Source organism: Zootoca vivipara, chromosome Z2 (genome assembly GCF_965207765.1).
Source record: "Zootoca vivipara chromosome Z2, rZooViv2.hap1.1, whole genome shotgun sequence".
Taxonomy (NCBI): domain Eukaryota; kingdom Metazoa; phylum Chordata; class Lepidosauria; order Squamata; family Lacertidae; genus Zootoca; species Zootoca vivipara.
The window spans coordinates 43,428,360-43,447,535 of NC_142585.1; the positions used below are offsets into that span (position 1 = coordinate 43,428,360).

The 19,176-nt window shown below is 45.0% G+C and overlaps 1 protein-coding gene and 1 pseudogene across 2 annotated transcripts in view; one reads left to right on the forward strand and one right to left on the reverse strand.

Annotated features, from left to right (window-relative positions):
• The window catches only part of ASTN2 (astrotactin 2), a 608,691-nt gene that overhangs the window by 307,457 nt on the left and 282,058 nt on the right, over positions 1-19,176 (reverse strand). The window lies entirely within an intron of this gene.
• Positions 9,821-11,361, forward strand: LOC148686655 (uncharacterized; annotated as a pseudogene).

The window sequence follows — 19,176 nt, forward strand, 5'->3', positions numbered from 1 at the left end:
AGCAGAAACCTAGGACTTTAAAAGATAAATGGTGTTTTATTTCATAAACTTTTCCGAAGCCAACCCCCACCCACCCCTACAAACCTCTGCATTTGAATGAGGCTAGTCCCTGCAGGTGGAATGGCCAGCTCAAATGCGGGTTACAGTAATTTGTTTTATTTAAAATATTTTACATCCCATGTAACCATCCAAGGGGAACAGCATCAATAGCACACCGGAGATGAACAAGGACAGAATGTAAGGAGTTGCCTATTATCCCAAACACTCTCTAAAATAATAGGGTCTTAATTGACTTTATTTCGTGCTTGCTTGCATTTATATCCCACCTTGCACTCAAGGAGCTCCAAGACCTACATGGTCATCTGCCCCCCCCCCCTATTCTCACAACAACACTGTGAGGTAGGTTATGCTGAAAATATAAAATGTGGCTGGCCTAAGGTCACCCAGTGAACTTCATGGCTGAGCACATATTTGAACCCCTGGCCTTGTCCAATATACCAGCAACACAATGCTGCTGTTCACATATAATGTAATACAAGGTGTGTGGTTTGTTTAAACCATAAAGTGTACAAGCATGAATCTGTTTTGTTCCTCTTCTTTTCTATTCAGGTGCAACAAACCATGTGAATTGGCATGGCATCTGAGCTGGCATTCATGGCTTGTTTCTCTCACCACAAACCATGATGTGTTTGTCCTTGGTTTCCTATTTAGATATAACTGAGGAGTGAGCAGAGTGCACCAGAATGTGCGTATTATGGTTTAAACAAATAGCATATGTTGGTTTAGCATTATGTGCACATATGGTAAGGAATAAATTTCATTACCCAGATGCCATCACAGAAGAACCTGCCTCGTGCACCAACTAGTCACAGCAGCATGGCAAACAGGAGATTGTTCAAACCAGGACCTCTGAAGACTATCTAAATGAGCTAGTAGGATCAATTTTCTCCCACAATTCCCTTCTGTAGACTAGAAACACTTTATGCAATAAGAAGACTGTCTACAAAGCTTCAAACTTCATTGCAGATGTGACAGTCCCCCCACTAACCTTCTTATATTTCAGTTTCTAGCCAATAAGAAAAGGAGCCCATGGATAAAATGTGTAGGGTATCCAATAATGTATCTTTCAAAACAATGAGTGTCATTCAGAAGTACTGACCTGATTATAATTGCTTTTGGTATAAAAGTACCAGCGGCAGTTTGTGGCTAGGCCACCAATGTCAAAGGACCCTGGGAGGGGAGCGAGTTCGCCCAGGGACAGGTACTAAGGGGACCAGTCGAGCAAGAGGAGGGCTGGCTGGAGCGCGAGACGGAGGGGTTTAGGGATGCTACCGACCCACACACAGGAGAGGAGATGTCCGAAGGTACTGCAGCAGGGGAGGTATCAGAAGTGAGGTAATTGAGGAGTCTGTTTAGCAGTTCGGGGGAGGGGTCTGACCCGCTCCCTCCCCTGAGGTCCGTAGATGGAGAAAGCATCAGGAGCAAAGAAGGAAACAAGGCGGGTTGAGGTTGTTTTGCTGGCGTAGATCGAGACGTGCAACAGTTCCAGATTCTGACTCGGAATGTCTTTCTGAACTCTGAACTGTACATATGTATATAGTATTAAAATCTGAAAAGGCACCACTGAGCCTTGGTGGTCTTTGATCATGGGAAGCCGCACACTAGCCCTGACAACCAATAGACCAAGTTATGGCTAGCACAGGGGAAAATATTTTGGGTGTGGTAGATAGTAAAAAGGGAAGCAGGTGGCGCTGTGGTCTAAACCACTGAGCCTAGGGCTTGCTGATCCGAAGGTTGGCAGTTCAAATCCTTGCTATGGGGTGAGCTCCCATTGCTCGGTCCCAGCACTTGCCCACCTAGCAGTTCAAAAGCACGTCAAAGTGCAAGTAGATAAATAGGTACCACTCCAAGCGGGAAGGTAAATGCTGTTTCCCTATGCTGCTCTGGTTCCCCAGAAGCGGCTTAGTCATGCTGGCCACATGACCCGGAAGCTGTCTGCAGGCAAACACCGTCTTCCTCGGCCTACAGAGGGAGATGAGCCTCGCAACTCCAGAGTCATCCGCGACTGGACCTAACGGTCAGGGGTACCTTTACCTTTAGATAGCAAAAAGGCTTCTTCTTCAAAGGAATTGGGAGGGTGCACAGCCTCCAGCATAACTGATTCTTAGTTGTACAAGAGTTCACAGAGAGACATAGTCATTGTTTGTTTTGTTTTATTATTCCTTACCCTCCCTCTCTCTAGTCCCACATTTCTATCAAAGCAGAGCTGGCTACAGCAGCTTCAGAAGTTCAAATGCCTCATCCAGGGGTCTTTATCAAAGTTCAGCGAGCCTGTTTAAAGCTTCTACAATAAAGCCTTTAAATTTTGACTTTAAAAAAAGTATGTGGGTTCCCCCCCGAACAAAATCAGATGAAACAGCCCCAGACTTTGTTCTTTTCCCTTGTTAAATATCTTTAGAGCCCAAAATACTTGGCAGCATTTCCTTTTCTTCTCTACCCCATTCTTCTCCCCCCTCCTTTAATATCCTTTAATATATATGTAATCCACTTCCAAAAGCAACTTAAATAAAATGTTTTCTTTTGTTTCCTTTAGCTTATTTACTGTCTGCAAAATTCTTTTCTGATATATTTTTTTTAAAAAAAACTAACAATTATTTTTCTCACTTGAGGTTCTAGAAGTCCACACACTAGGTGGCATGTTCCTACCATTCCAATTTAGTAGTGATTCCTGCAAGACCAGGCTTCTGCTTTCTATTTGGCTTAACCCCTGGACTTCAAGACTGTCTTCCGAAAGTCATGCTCAGCTATCCCACAAGTTTGGGGCAGGTGAAGGCATGGATGCAAAGGAGCAACCAGGAACCTTTAAAATGCACTGTTTGGCAAGCATGGCTTGTGCTCAGTACCTTTTAAATTTAGTGCCAAATGCAAACTCCATTGGTACTGGTTCCATTCAGGATCTCCCAGCTGGAGATTTGCAGTTCTCTCTGCAGGCGATTCCCTACAGTAAATTATCCTTAACAACATTGCAACCACTGCATTTTTAGGTAGACTTTAGTAATATTATTTTGTCTTTATAACCTTCCAGAATGTATTGGTGTTTTTAATGGTGCTTTCATGGGTGCATTCAGTGATATTATTATTGCTTTGCATGTTGTGTATTGCCTTGATATACTTCTACAATAGTGCTGATTACAAATACAATAATAAATAGGTAAAGTACAAAATTGAACCAATTGAAGGTTCTGTATTCAAGAGCAGACCCACATTAAAGTTACTGCAGTAATAAAGCCTGAATGCTATCCAAAGCATGAATGATCAAATTTGTTCTATACAGTGTCAAGAAAGAAAAAGGGGGATTTTATAGCAGTAAACTTTTTTAATTCATAGAATCATAGAGTTGGAAGAGACCACAAGGGCCATCCAGTCCAACCCCCTGCCAAGCAGGAAACACAATCAAAGCATTCTTGACATATGGCTGTCAAGCCTCTGCTTAAAGACCTCCAAAGAAGGAGACTCCACCACACTCCTTGGCAGCAAATTCCACTGCCGAACAGCTCTTACTGTCAGGAAGTTCTTCCTAATGTTTAGGTGGAATCTTCTTTCTTGTAGTTTGAATCCATTGCTCCATGTCCGCTTCTCTGGAGCAGCAGAAAACAACCTTTTCTCCCTCCTCTATATGACATCCTCTTCTCCAGGCTAAACATACCCAGCTCCCTAAGCTGTTCCTCATAAGGCATCGTTTCCAGGCCTTTGGCCATTTTGGTTGCCCTCCTATGGACATGTTTGGTTGCCCTCCTCTGAACTGTAGTGCCCAGAACTGGACACAATACTTCAGGTGACCAGAGCAGAATACAGTGGTACTATTACTTCCCTTGATCTAGATGCTATACTCCTATTGAAGCAGCCTTATTTCAAAAGATACTTTATTATTTCTTATATGCTAAATGGGACGACAAGCCAATGAACCAAGTCAACAAACAGGAAGCTAATCTTTTATACTGAGTGAATTACTGTGCAATTTGCAGTCTTCAGCACACTGTTGCAGCAATCATGTACTGGAGGTTGTTTAGTTCTGAGATGTAACAAGCAACTGTTTCAGAGGGATTGGTGGGGGAGGGGAGAACTTGACACTCATAGGTGTAAACACCTGAAAAAACAAACATAACACTGGGTCACCTCTGAAGGTGAAAGACAGAGAGATTGAGTTTGTCAAAACAAACAGTTTCAAGCAACACATTTAATTAAAACAACCAAAGTTGTTCCAAGCCCAGCATTTCTGTCTGCAGAGATCAAGAGGAAAATTAAGGGAAAACGGGCAATACCTGCATCAAATTTTGAGAGCATCATGGTGGAGACAATCTTCAGATGGAACACTTAAAGTCCAGCTGCACACCAATCATGACATGGTGTTCATTTAGCACTTTGCCATCCTGGACACAAGATACAAAACCAATGTGGCTGGATCTTACCAGCATACCTTCCTAGTCTTTTAGGTCCAGCTTTCCACAACAGCAAATATTTCTATCATTAACTGGGTTTAAGGCCTTCTCTTCACTAAGCCTGTCCATCATCATCAGCCAGCTAGTCAGTGACCCATTCAAATATAACTTACTGGCCAGTGATCAGCTGTTTCTACTCCATTGTTTAGCAATACCAAACCTGTGTTTTTTCACTGCTCTGTCATTAATTTAGCATTTCACAGTCATGCATGATGCATATAAAACCTCAGGGCAATTACAGCCTCTCATTAGAGAAGGCCAGGCTATACTCCAATCACTCGCAAGGGAGAAATAACTTTTTTACTACTTTTCTTTTTAAAAAAAAATACGGCACAATTTGTTCAAACACCTGCCTCCAAACACAATCTCTTTTTTTTTTTTACTCATTAAGTAAAAATCAGTCTGACGAGAAATTTCATAAAGAATGGAGTAAATTTGTAGAACATGCTAAGATGAATTATAAAGGTATGAAAACATTGGCGGTTATGAGTTAAACCCTACATTTGTGATCTTAAGTGACAATATAAGAATGCGAGAAGATGAGACCTATTTACCTACTGGTAAATCAGGGAAGTCAGAGCTGGGGACAGCTGTTTATTGTTCTGTTTTATTCTGTAAAGTTTAATCTGGTAAAAATGTGAAAATCAGCCTCCAAACACAATCTCAAACACATATACCAGGGATGTCCAACAGGTAGATCGCAATCTACTGGAAGATCCCCACAAGGTTTTGGTAGATTGTGGGTCGATCTCTGGCTCCCTTTCCTCAGTGTCTTTGAAACTGACTGTGCCTCACCCCCTCGCCCCACCTTCCATTGCTGTCTGATCAGTGGAAGGGAAGACGGAGCTTTCTCTCTGTGGATTTTTCATTCAAAGCGATATTATTGTGAGTGACTTTTTCCCTTTGACCCTTGCCTTTAACCCCACCAAAAACGGAACTTCCCTCCTCAGAAAGTATTAAAATGGGGCTTTCCTTCTCCCTAAAAAAAGCTCATTAACTTTGACCTGAACACCCCAAAACAGGGCTTTCCTCCTCCCTTAAAAAGCTCAACATCTGAGACCTGAAGCGGGAGGTAGATCATTGCTAGATTTTAATTCTGAAAGTAGATCACAGTCTCTTGGGAGTTGGCCACCCCTGACATATACCCTTCAAGTATATTTCTACATAGCAAGAGAGAGGTCTAAAATAGTGCGAGGCCAATCAATGTACAAGTCAGAGCGCAAGACTATCAGGACCAAGGACAGCTCCCAGTAGGGCTTAATACATCAGGCCGAATGTGAATTCCAGCACCAGCCTAGAGGAAGCTGAAGATTTAAGTATTTTTTGCAGAGAGAAGTAGGTGTGTGTGCAGCAAAGAAAAGGCCTTCCGGTATCTTAGAAGAAGACCGCTCAACAGTTAACAGGGTCATACGGGTGTGCTTTCCAGCACAGCCAGGATATCTCATGTGGCTCCTAAAGAGTTTGGTGGGCAGAAGGGTCCTCTCAGGCTGCAGCTGGTTTGAGGAGATATTCAAGTGCAATGGTTAATGGTGCATACCCAAGAACAGAGAAAACAGAGGCCTCCTTCTCTTATCCACCGTGGAAGTCTCAGGCAACCAATGTGTTGCCCTCCAGATGTTGTTGGGCTTGAATTTTTACCAGTCCCAGACAGCATGGCCAGGAGTCTGGAATAATGAAAGTTGGGGTGCAGCATTTGCAGTTTGCTGACTGCATTCTTGTGGCGATTCAAGAACCCAGACTTATCTATCCTCAATATCTCTGAGGCAGTGGGGGGGGGGGGGTCAGGCTCTTGGGTGACGAAGCTCATAAGGAAGACAACAGCAACTTGCTACCCATGCTTGTACAGCTTCTTATTACAATGTGCAGCAAAAGCAGGCCATTATATTTCATTTTATCAGATCTTGCCTGCCCCCCCCCTTACACTAAAAAGCACTGGTTGGTTTCTTGGAAAACTCCCCTTCCTGAAAAAAAAGTGTTTCATTTCCCTCACTCTAATTTGCTTTTTAAAAAAAAAAAAAAAAGAAGCTAAGCCAAATTTATTGCAAACCAGAATAACTTGTATGCATTTGTGTTCTGTTGGAAAACTAGTAAGGGGGGAGGGGGACTCCCTGGTCCTGAATGTGGTAACTGTGCCCCTGAAGGACCAGGTGCGCAGCCTGAGAGTCATTTTGGACTCGCAGCTGTCCATGGAGGCGCAGGTCAATTCTGTGTCCTGGGCAGCTGTCTACCAGCTCCATCTGGTATGCCAGCTGAAACCCTACCTGCATGCAGACTGTCTAGCCAGAGTGGTGCATATATCCCGCTTAGACTACTGCAATGTGTTCTATGTGGGTCTACCTTTGAAGGTGACCTAGAAACTACAACTAATCCAGAATGCGCAAGCTAGACTGGTGACTATCTAGCTGGTGACTCTTACATGGCCACTGGGACCATATAACACCGGTCCAAAGGATCTTCACTGGCTCCCAGTACGTTTCCGAGCACAATTCAAAGTGTTGGTGCTGACCTTTAAAGCCCTAAATGGCCTCAGCCCAGTATACCTGAAGGAACGCCTCCATCCCCATCGTTCAGCCTGGACACTGAGGTCCTCCTCCAAGGGTCTTCTGCAGTGGCCCCTCCCTGTGGAACACCCTACCTTCAGATGTCAAGGAAATAAAGAATTACACCACTTTTAGACTTTGCATATAGAAGGAAACTTTGTTAATTTCTGTATTCTCTCTTTTGCATTCTGTTATACCCCTAACCCCTTTCAAAAATGGGGAAAAAAACCAAGTCTTGCACTGCCTGCACACTGACATATATTGAGGATAGAGTGGAACCTCATCTTATGGACGGGATCCATTCCGTCCATAACACAGAAATGATGCAAGCTGAAGTGCTGCATCTGTGCATGCGTGCGGTGTGATTTAGCGCTTCTGCGCATGCACAAATGGTGAAACCTGGAAGTAATCCGCTTTGGTACTTCTGGGTTGCCGCAGGACGCAACACAAAAACACGTAACCTGAAGCGGATGCAACATGAGGTAAGACTGTATTACCAGGGAACCCTCATTCTTTGAATCAGGGTAGGTAGCAACCAGGGAGAATGGCTTTTGGTGGTGGGCCCCAACCTGGGGAATCTGGCTGGGGCCTCCTTCACTGTCATTCTAGCACCAGGCAAGCTCATTTCTGTTTTGTATTACTTTTTAAAGGAGCGTACTGCAGTGGTACAGCATCTGCTTTGCATGCAAAAAGATCCCAGGTTTGATACCTGGCATCTCCTGCTAGGCTGTGAATGCCCTCTACCTGAACTCAGGAGAGTCACTGCCAGTCAGTGATAAGAACACTGATGGACCAACCGTCAGACCATTTTCCTAAAAGCTTCTGAAACTCTTAAGCCCTTAATAGCCAGTTATTAATTTTCCATCCTTTACTGTTTTGTCATTTTCAATGTGCTACCATCGCTTTATTTATGGATTTCGGTATTAAGCTAATTGCCACTGAAAGTGGGGAGGTATACATTTTAGAAACAAACAAAAACTTGATGAGACAACACAATTCTAACATTACTACAGAGTTTGGAGAAACATCCACTAACCTTTACAAAGTGCATTAATATTCCAGTCCTCCCGTAGTAGGACAGGATAGTGCTGATCATTTGATATGGTCACCAATTAGCATAACTTTCCCCATCCTGGCTGATAATGATGGGAGCTGTAGCCCAACAACACCTGGTTGTAGGCTGGAGAAAGCTGCTCTAGAACAATGCTTTGATCCAGGTGTATAAGGTTTTGCAGGCATGTGACTAAAGTACCTTTCTTGGGGCGTATTTGCTATCTCTGCCACTGAAGATGTCCATCAGCACAGCTTCTCTATCCACAGTTCCGGCCTTGACGAGGGAGCCCATCATGGGTGTGTGTGTGGTTGAATCCCCTCAGTGCCCCCCACGCTACACCACTGGCTGCAGCACCCTCCTATCAGCCTCTCTCACTAACAAATTCAGCAATGCTCTCCTAGCATCTATAACATGTAGGAGGGTTGTAAAAACACTGGCCTTGTTTTAATTGGCATCGTATTTCAAGCTGCTGTTCTGCAAGGACAAACTCCCAGCCCAGCCCACTGGTGTCCTTTGCTCCAGCCCACAGCTCTCAGACACTTGCTTACTGCAATGGCACAGAAGCTTATTGCCAAGTTTAACTGAGACATATGCAATAAATTCATGGAGGATTAATCATTTGGACTGAGCAGGAGTTTTCTCTCAACCTTATATCCATCTGCCCCTGCGTCTTCAATCCCAACCGTTAGCCTTATATTTCTGTTTAACAACCATGTTAGAAGATCTGCAGCCACCCGAGTGTTGTTATATAATGCAGTATATTATGAGAAATGAAGGACACTTTTATCATTACTCAAAACTTTAGGAATCACAGGAGACTGAGAATCTGATTGCTTCAGCAGTCTGGGAGGGCAGGGGGGTCTGCTTGTCACCAAGAAAGCTCAAGCTTTGCACCCACTGCACTAATGGCACACCAAAGGAGTGTAAGGTCAAGACATTTCCCTCTTTATTACAGCGCCTGCTGTGAGTCCTGTGGGACCTGCCCCCTCCCTGCCTGCCTGCCTGCCTGACTCTCTTCTATTGGGTGGAACCCTGGAAGTTAACTGCAACCTTGGAAGTTGAGACAGCCAGTCAAACCTTAGGTTGGGGTTTGCTGTTATGTCCCAATTGTTCAGACTGATTTAATTTGCTTTTAATACTTTTAACTGTTCTGTTTTAAACTTATTTTGTAAAGGCGCTTTGCAGGATGTGCTTGGGAGGAGAGGAGTGGAGGAGACCAGGGGGTGCCCCAATTACAATGGTTCAAGGTAGGAGAGGTGGGGAAGGCTAGGTAAGGGGCACATGACACAAGCAGTTAGTGTCTGATGTGTGGCAGCCCCTCCTTCAACTTGGGAAACTGTGGTTGTCATATCAGCCAGCCCTTGGGTTTGCAGCTGCTCTTGAAGAATACCAGGTTGGCTTGTAGAAAGACCTCCCTCCGATTATGGATGCGGAGGCTGATCTGCCATGTATCACTGAGACCTGGGTGGGTGAACAGGGTGGAGTTGGTCTCACCCACCTGTGCCCACCTGGGTACTCAGTGCAGCATCAGGCCAGACAAGGGTTGGGGAGGGGAAGTTGCTGTGGTCTATAGAGATTGTCTCTCCCTCTCTCCCTCTCCAGGCTGTCCAGTTGGGGGTGTGGATCTAGAGTGTGTATTTCTTGCACTGATCAATCGGGACAGATTAGGGATTTACCACCGTCTTGCTGCCCAGCAGTCTCCCTGACATGAGCTGATCTTGGAGGCAATGTTGAGGACTCCCAGACTGCTGTTTCTGCGGGACTTCAACATCCATGCTGAGGTAGCTGGCTCTGGGGTGGCTCAGGACTTCGTGGCTAATAAAAACCAGCAGGGAGGGGACAACTGGCTGGGCCAGAGAGGTGGTTAATGCCTCTTCACAACACATGGTGATCCCTGCCTGTTTGAAGGAGGCAGAGGTAAAACCACTCCTTAAAAAACCTTCCCTGGACTCAGAAAATCCAACTAACTAATGGCCAGTTGCTAATCTCCCTTTCCTGAGCAAGGTTCTGGAGTGGGTGGCCATGGACTAGGCCAGGCACTCCTGGAAGAAACTGATTTTCTAGATCCATTTCAATCAGGGTTTACACCCGGTTTTGGCACAGAAAGTGCTTTAGGGCCATCTTGTATGATGACCTCTGTTGGGAGAGAGACAGGTAATGTGTCCCTGTTAATTCTCCTCGACCTCTCAGCAGCTTTTGATACCAGGCATCCCCAAACTTCGGCCCTCCAGATGTTTTGGACTGGATCTTCCACAACCACTGGTCCTGTTAGCTATGGATCATGGGAGTTCTAGGCCAAAACATCTGGAGGGCCGCAGTTTGGGGATGCCTGCCAAAGACTGTGGTGTCATTCTGAAGCGGCTGCCCGAGTTAGGGGTGGGTGGCACCACTTTATGGTGGTTCCAGACCTACTTAGATGAATATTTACTGAGAATGACCCTTGGGGAGTGCTCTTCGACCCCATGGAGCCTTCAATTGGGGTTCCGCAGGGTTCAACCCTATACCCTATGCTGTTCAACATTACATGAAACAGCTGAGTGAGGTTATCAGGAGGTTTGGAGTATGTTGTCAGCAAAATGCTGATGACACTCAGCTCTACTTCTCCTTATTATCTGCAGGTGAGGCAGTGGAAGTGCTGGACTGGTGTCTTGCCTTGATAATGGACTGGATAAGAGCCAGCAAACTGACACTCAATCCAGATAAGACTGGGGCTCTGTTAGTGGGTGGTTTCCTAGACCGGATGCCTGTTGTTGATGGGGTTGCACTTCCCCTAAAGGAGAGGGTACGTAGCATGGGAGTACTCCTGGGTCCTTTGTTGTCACTCGAGGCTCAGGTAGTCTCAGTGGCCCGGAGTGCCTTCCATCAGCTTTGGCTGGTGGCCCAGCTGTGCCCCTATCTGGGCATGGATAGCCTAACTACTGTTGTCTATGCTCTGGTAACCTCTAGGTTGGATTACTGCGATGCGTTATACGTAGGGCTGCCTCTGAAGACGGTTAGCTGATGCAGAAATCAAGTGGCCAGGTTGCTCACTGGGGCAAGATGGTTTGAGCCTATTACACCAATACTGGTCCAACTGCACTGGCTACCAATTAGTTTCAAGGCCCAATTCAAAGTGCTGTTTTTGACCTATAAAGCCTTAAATGGTACAGGACCGCAATACTTCAAGAGCCGCCTCTTTCCATATGAACCTACTCAGACCCTGAGATCATCTTCTGAGGCCCTTCTTCGTGTGCCTCTTGTGCAGGAAGTTGAGAGGGTGGCAACATGAGAACGAGACTTTTCTGCAGTGGCTCCCCATTTGTGGAATGCTCTCCCCAGAGAAGTTTACCTGGCACATTCATTATAACCTTAGGTGCCAGGCAGAAACATTCCTCTTTAACCAGGCTTTTGGCTGATTGACATCCAATGCCCTTTAAAAATGTGTTGTGGTGGGCGGGGGGTATTGGGTTGCTTTTGTTTTTAATATGCATTTGTGTTTTTATATTGTGAATTTATGTTGTAACCATCTTGGGATCTGCAGGGCAGTATACAAATTTTAACAACAACAACAAACATTGACTAGCCACACAATCTGGCAGGGCTCTCTCCAGCCACCTCCTGCAGTTTCTCCAAATTTCTGCACTTACATATGGATTGTGCTTTTCTCATTTCAAATGGTTTTTATTTATGGCATTTTGTCAAGCATTAAAAATGCATTCCATACATTCATCTGACATTTAAAAAATGTATTCTAACTCTTCTGCTCAAATATTTTATTTTATTTTGTTTACTGTGTATATCAAAATTCCTCCAAGAATATGATAATAGAGGAGGAGGAGGAGGAGGAGGAGACAGAAATTTTCAAGCAGCCACAGTTAGATGAAAATCTGGAGCTGCACAGGATATACCCTCAAATGTTTCAAGTTCATCTCCTGTGCATCTGCTTATCTATTTCTAGTAAGCATGCATTTTCCTCCTCCCACCTCCTGAACTCAAAAAAAAAAAAAACTATTAGGTTGAAGGCTAAAAACTAGAGGACCTAAAATGTTTTTTTTAAAAAATAATAATGTATTTTGCAGAACAGGCTACCTTTTTACTTTCTTCCCATGATCCTCCTCATTTCAAGGCACCTTCTACCCATGCCTTGCTTTCCCCTTTATCCAGGGAAGGTATTCTCTAATTCAACAACATGGTGCCACTGGTGTCAGGCCAAAACACAGAAACTGCAGTCTTCTATGCCAATAATTTAAAAAGAGGTCAGCTGCCTGTTCCAGGAAATCTTGGTTTGCCCTCATACCACATCCAGCAGGAATGGGACCATCTGTCCCTGACATGTTGATGGAGCAGCTGCACAAGCCCAGAGATGGTTCAAAGAGTGGAAAGAGGACACAAAAACCCACAAACAAATAACTAAGGAAATATGAGCACAGAATGAGTCCTCACAGCTGCCCCCAATCAAATAGCTTCCCCCACATTTTGCTTCTGGAGCTGGCATCCATTTCCATTTAACTGTAACCTTATGAAGTTCCCAATATTTTGTGCCAGCATTGCTTCTTTCCTACTCTTTACTGTGAAAGAGGAAAGGCCCTTCCCACTCACGTCCTTCTGGCCTGGCCCCACCTCTTTTGCTTTCCTGCAGAGTGTGTCTACTAAGCATCATTTCTATCGCTTTCCCCAGACACTGTTCCACTTCCCCCTTGGTTATTGAAACTGGAGTTTAAAGTGATCAGGTATTTTGTGTAGCTTCAAGTCTTTTGGGTTACTAAGACACATATCATGTCTCAGGTGTCATGCTACTTCCATGGCTTGCCTGCAATAAGTACGCCATGTTCTTCATCAGAGATTGATGCATCATCCAAAATACACAAGCATGGCACATAGGTCCCAAGAGGTTTTGTGAGCATGACAATGCTTTCAAGGGACCCAGAACACATAGGAACATCTCTCTCATTAGGCATCTTTAGTTCTGATCAAAGTTCCAAGGGTTCATCTTCTAAAGATTAGTGAGAGATTAACAATTCCCTAACCGATGTGAGCCGCAAAATTGGACTTCAATAAGTCATGCATTAGGGATGCGGGTGGCACTGTGGGTTAAGCCACAGAGCCTGGGGCTTGCCGATCAGAAGGTCAGCGGTTCAAATCCCCACGACGTGGTGAGCTCCCGTTGCTCGGTCCCAGCTCCTGCCAACCTAGCAGTTCGAAAGCATGTCAAAGTGCAAGTAGAAAAATAGGTACCGCTCTGGCAGGAAGGTAAACGGCATTCCCGTGCGCTGCTCTGGTTCGCCAGAAGCGACTTAGTCATGCTGGCCACATGACCTGGAAGCTGTATGCCGGCTCCCTCGGCCAGTAAAGTAAGATGAGTGCCGCAACCCCAGAGTCATCCGCGACTGGACCTAACGGTCAGGGCCCCTTTACCTTTAAGTCATGCATTGTGTGTCTGTAAATCTCACACTGCAGTGGAGTATCAAATTCTTTGGGGAGCCTATTATGTAACACACACAGGAAAAATTGGGTGGATTGGAAACTGTAAGTAGTAATTTTATCTATTTAATGGAATGGCATCTTAAACATAAAGGACAACATCAGGCAAGAACAGTATTATATGGAGGCTTTTCACATCATGGTTTGCACTTTGATGGCATTCAAAGATCATAGTAAGTCATAACTTATTATGAATGGAAATGAGCTTAGACTCCCACCTGAGCTTGTGTACTTCCTCTCCACCAGCATGGCCATGTGGAGAAGTTCAAAAGGTTTTGCTTTCAATTTCGGTTAACCGAAAGGGTTTGCATGTAGCTGAGGTTAATATTAGCTACGGTTTGCTGAAACAAGCCAGCTTCATAAATCATAGTTTGAAGTTGATTTGTTTCAAACAGACACAGTCAAGATTGAACTCTGTTGCTTGTTTGTTTGCTTGGTTGTTTGGTTGGTTGATGGGGGTAATGAATAAAATAAAATGCTTCATGCAACACTGCTATTCTCTATGTAAGACTAAAAAAGATAATGAAAGGGGGGCAAATGGTGAAATGTACATAGGGTGTGTGTCCCCTGTGCTAGTAGTATAATCATAGGTATACGTAAATCTCTCCCCCTCCAGCCCTCCAGTCTTACCATCCTCTAAATACTAAAACATGCTCCCTCTTAGAATGGGAGAAAAGAAGCTGAAATAAAATGAAATCCAACATGTCCCCATAATATTACCAAAAAAATGGAATCACTTATAAGCCAGTCCCTTTGGGAAAAAGGCAGCTGAGCAAATTATGCAAGTATTCAGAACACTTGCACAGGCCTGCCAATGAAATACCAGTAAAACAGATTAATATCCTTGGAAATGGGGAAGAAATGGGCTGTTTTCCAATTCAGACATAATGACTTTTCTAAAGAGAAAGAAGAGAGGGGGCCCAGTGGAACAGCTAGATGTAGAATGAGAATGGCATTTATAATGACATTGTAAAACATCATTTGAAGTGTGTGTGTGTGTGTGTGTGTGTGTGTGTGTGTGTGTGTGTGTGTGTGTAGGGGACTTTCAATGGGGAGCGGCATCCTTAGCTGCCAAGATGAGGCTGGAAGAATAGCTGTCTCCTATTCTGAAATGTTGCACTTTCTTGCCAGGGCGCTGTAAGGTGTTTTCTCCCGGTGCCCTCTTCATCCTAGCTCAAGCTGAGCCAGATTGCAGTGCAATATTGGGGACAGCACTTTGCCGCTCACAAAAGCCTTGTCAAAGTTGTACGCATGAACTCTTGCTGTGTTTCAGCTGGGTTGAGTTTATGCAAACTCCTCCAGAGTTTCTCTCCTTGACAAACAGAGACACTGAGAGCTGTTTCTTTAACAGCTTCAAATCATTCTGACAGCAAAACTACAGAAAACCATTTAGGGATACCATTGGGGCTAAAAGTTTTTAATAACACCCAATGAAGTGTTATTAGTTTAACTTCTTTCTCAGCACTGAATACATTAATTTAGCTTGTTAAAAGGAATTAAACAATTTGGGGCTTGAAAAATGGAGAGCAGTTTTCTCCATATTGATTGGAAAAGTATTCTCTTGGGGCTTAGAAAGCAATGGGGGAGGTCAGTGGGAAAACTCCTAAATTGTGTTCGCCTAGCGGCATGCAGTGCATAAAAGTGGCTCAGTCCTTGGCATATGGGATAGAAGGGACTCTATGCCTGAAATTCTGAAAAGCCACTGCCAGTCAGTGTAGACCAGGCATCCCCAAACTGCGGCCCTCCAGATGTTTCGGCCTACAACTCCCATAATCCCTAGCTAACAGGACCAGTGGTCAGGGATGATGGGAATTGTAGTCCAAAACATCTGGAGGGCCGAAGTTTGGGGATGCCTGGTGTAGACAATACAGTTGGCTTATGCTTGGTCCCAGCTGCTGTTGGAAATGCTGGAACATACTTAAGGAGTGTATAAAAAACACCTGGATATTGGATGATTTGCACTTGGGATATGTATGTGCCAGTTTTTGAGAGTGAGAAATGCCACCACTAGGGTCCACTGTGGAAACCAGGACCAAAGAGTCCACTCAATTTGTCTTTCCCTTACTTTCTTTCCCTAGGATAACTACCAGCATCATAATGCCGACATACAATTATATGGTGCAACCACATTTGGAGTAGTATGTACAGTTCTCATAACCTCACCTCAAAAAAGATAGTGTAGAGTTGGAAAAGGTTCAGTAAAGGGCAACCAAAATGACCAAAGAGGTGGATTTACTCCTCTATGAAGAAAGGTCGCAGTGGTTGGGACTTTTTAGTTTAGGGGGGGGGGAGGCAAAAGGTGACATGAAAGAAGATTATAAAATTATGAATGGCCTGGGGAAACTGGATAGAGAAAAGTTCGTCTCCCTGTCTCATAACACTAGAACTTGTAGGCATCCAGTGAAGCTGAATGTTGGAAGATTTAGGGAAGATAAAAGAAAACACTTCTTCATGCAACACTCAGCCAAACTACAGCACTTGCTACTCCAGAAGGCAGTGACGCCACCAACTTGGATGGCTTTAAAAGAGGATTAGGCAAATCCGTGGAGGAGAGGGCTATCAATAGCTCATAGCCATGATGGATAAGCTCTACCTCCACAGTTGAAGGCAGCAGGACTTACAAATACCAGCTGCTAGAAAACCACAGGAAGGGAAAGTGGTCTTGTGCTCCTGTTCTGCTTGCTAGTTTCCCATAGGCATCTGGTTGGCTATGTGAGTATAGGATGATGGAGTAGATTAGCCAAAGGCCTGATCCAGCATGATATTCTTATGTTGGGCTAACAGGAGCTGGAGTCTAGCAGCACTGGGGGTGGGGAGGGTTCCCTACTCCTGCACTAAGAACAAGTGGCTATGAGGAACAGCCCCAAAGCCTTCTTCCTACTTCTGAGCCCTGGAAGGAAACATACCAGCAGCAGTGCCAGATGGGCTCTGCTAGAGTGTTTGCACAACACCCTCTCCACCTCACCAATCCTGGAAAGCAACAGTGACTCACCCACTAGGAAACGAGCATAGTGCCTCCATGCTCCTGCTCTGTTTTGAGTTTTTGCGCAAAACACTTGATCCAAAAGAGAAGGGTGCTGTTTTATTTGCCCTTGTGGTAAGGGGGGGGGGGAAAGGTGAAGGTTAGAACTGACTGAGTGAAGGATCTCAGCAGAAGGAAGAAAATGAAATTTGCCCTTAGTAGTTGAACTTTGTGCTCACTGCATGTTGGGCTAATAAGGTCAGCTGAATTCAAGAAACATTGAACGTTCACCTTGGGGGAGGGGGGGAGCAATAGAAAGTGGCAATGGCTCCCAACTAATGCTCTAGCATCTCATTATTTTCCCCCATCAGAAATTAGCAAGTTCACCATCTGAGAACCAGAAAAAGCAGCAGAGATGAGCAGCTTCTAAGTGACCGTAGGAGGCTTTTTATCAGTCATAACATCAAAAAATAGAAACAGTCCTGGGAAGGTGTCTCACACCACCAATTAAAGTTTTTCTACACACCATCAAAACCTGATGTATGGAAGTGAGAGCTGGACCATAAAGAAGGCTGATCGCCGAAGAATTGATGCTTTTGAATTATGGTGCTGGAGGAGACTATTGAGAGTCCCATGGACTGCAAGAAGATCAAACCTATCCATTCTTAAGGAAATCAGCCCTGAGTGCTCACTGGAAGGACAGATTGTGAAGCTGAGGCTCCAATACTTTGGCCACCTCATGAGAAGAGAAGAATCCTTGGAAAAGACCCTGATGTTGGGAAAGATTGAGGGCACTAGGAGAAGGGGATGACAGAGGACGAGATGGTTGGACAGTGTTCTCGAAGCTACGAACATGAGTTTGACCAAACTGCAGGAGGCAGTGGAAGACAGGAGTGCCTGGCGTGCTCTGGTCCATGGGGTCACGAAGAGTCGGGCACAACTAAATGACTGAACAACAACACCACAACATCAAAACCTGAAGCCAGAAGAAAAAGGTTTTGAGTAGCAGAGCTCACTTGTATAATGGTAAAATTGCCTAGCTAGCAGCACTGGAGTGCCTAGGAGTATCTTTTACCAGGTACTGTACCAGCTAATTTTGGCCTGACCAAAATTACTCATGCAGTGGCAACCTCAAGACTGCATTATTGCAACACACTGTGTGGGGCTAACATTCAGATTGGTTTGGAAGCTCCAGTTGGTGCAAAATGCTGTGGCTAGATCATTGGTGCAGACAGATAACTGGCAGCACACAACACAGCTTAAAAGCTTGCACTGGCTGCCCATGTGCTACAAGGTTTACTGAATTAATTTGGAGGACCCTCTACAACTTGGGTCCAGGATCCCATAAGGACTGCCTGATCCCTGATATCCCTGCCTGATGATTAAGGGCTTCAGGGAAGTCACAACCACCAGCGGCTGTGTGTTCAGTACTGTGGAGCCAGTTCTGCTTTAGGTGAAGGGTGGGGGGAGGTGACCCTTCCTTCCGTTCTGGAATTCCCTTGTGAGCCCCAACAGCACTATCAGCATAGCTGTCAAGTTTTTCCTTTTCTCGCAAGGAAGCCTATTCAGCATAAGGGAAAGAAGGGAGAACTTGACAGCTATGACTATCAGGCTGCTTGGAACACTTGATAAGAACAGCTGCCACAACAGGCTGTTGAAATACACTGCAACATTTCCTTACAAATCAGCACATTAAAAAAGGTAAAGGTAAAGGACCCCTGACTGTTAGGTCCAGTCGCAGACGACTCTGGGGTTGCGGTGCTCATCTCGCTTTACTGGCCGAGGGAGCCAGTGTTTGTCCACAGACAGTTTTCCCAGGTCATGTGGCCAGCATGACTAAGCTGCTTCTGGCGAACCAGAGCAGCGCATGGAAACGCCGTTTACCTTCCCGCCAGAGTGGTACCTATTTATCTACTTCCACTTTTGGGGGTGCTTTCGAACGGCTAGGTTGGTAGGAGCTGGGACCGAGCAATGGGAGCTCACCCCTCCGTGGGGATTCAAACCACCGACCTTCTGATCGGTAAGCCCAAGGGGCTCAGTGGCTTAGACCACAGCGCCACCCACATCCCTAAATACACTGCAATAATGGCAGAGAGAGAGAGAGAGAGAGAGAGAGAGAGAGAGTATATTCCGGCGTATAAGATGACTGGGCGTATAAGATGACCCCCAACTTTTCCAGTTAAAATATAGCGTCTGGGATATACTCGCTGTATAAGAAATACGACCCAGCATATAAGACGACCCCTGACTTTTGAGAAGATTTTACTGGGTTAAAAAGTACTCTTATACGCAGGAACATACAGTATATACCAGCCCTTCCCATGCAAAGCTCTATATTATGCTCCAGGCAGAACTGTCTATCCCCACCCACTCCAAATTTTCCTTTCATGGCATTCCTGCACACACTGTAGCATAACTTTCGGATGACACGAGGATGCTGAAATAGACTGGCTTCCTGAGCCCTGAAGGCAAATACCATTTTCTCCGCAATTCAGATATGATGAGGCACTAGCAGTAAAAAAAACTGGCTGCCTCAGGCTGATTCACACACTGCGTTGCCCTCCCAGTCCCCTCCATTGAGTAATTCCTGTGAGTGATGAGTTCAGTGAACAAGTCCAGCCTAGCAAACCTATAGCCTGGAAACAGAAACTCCAAGGTCAG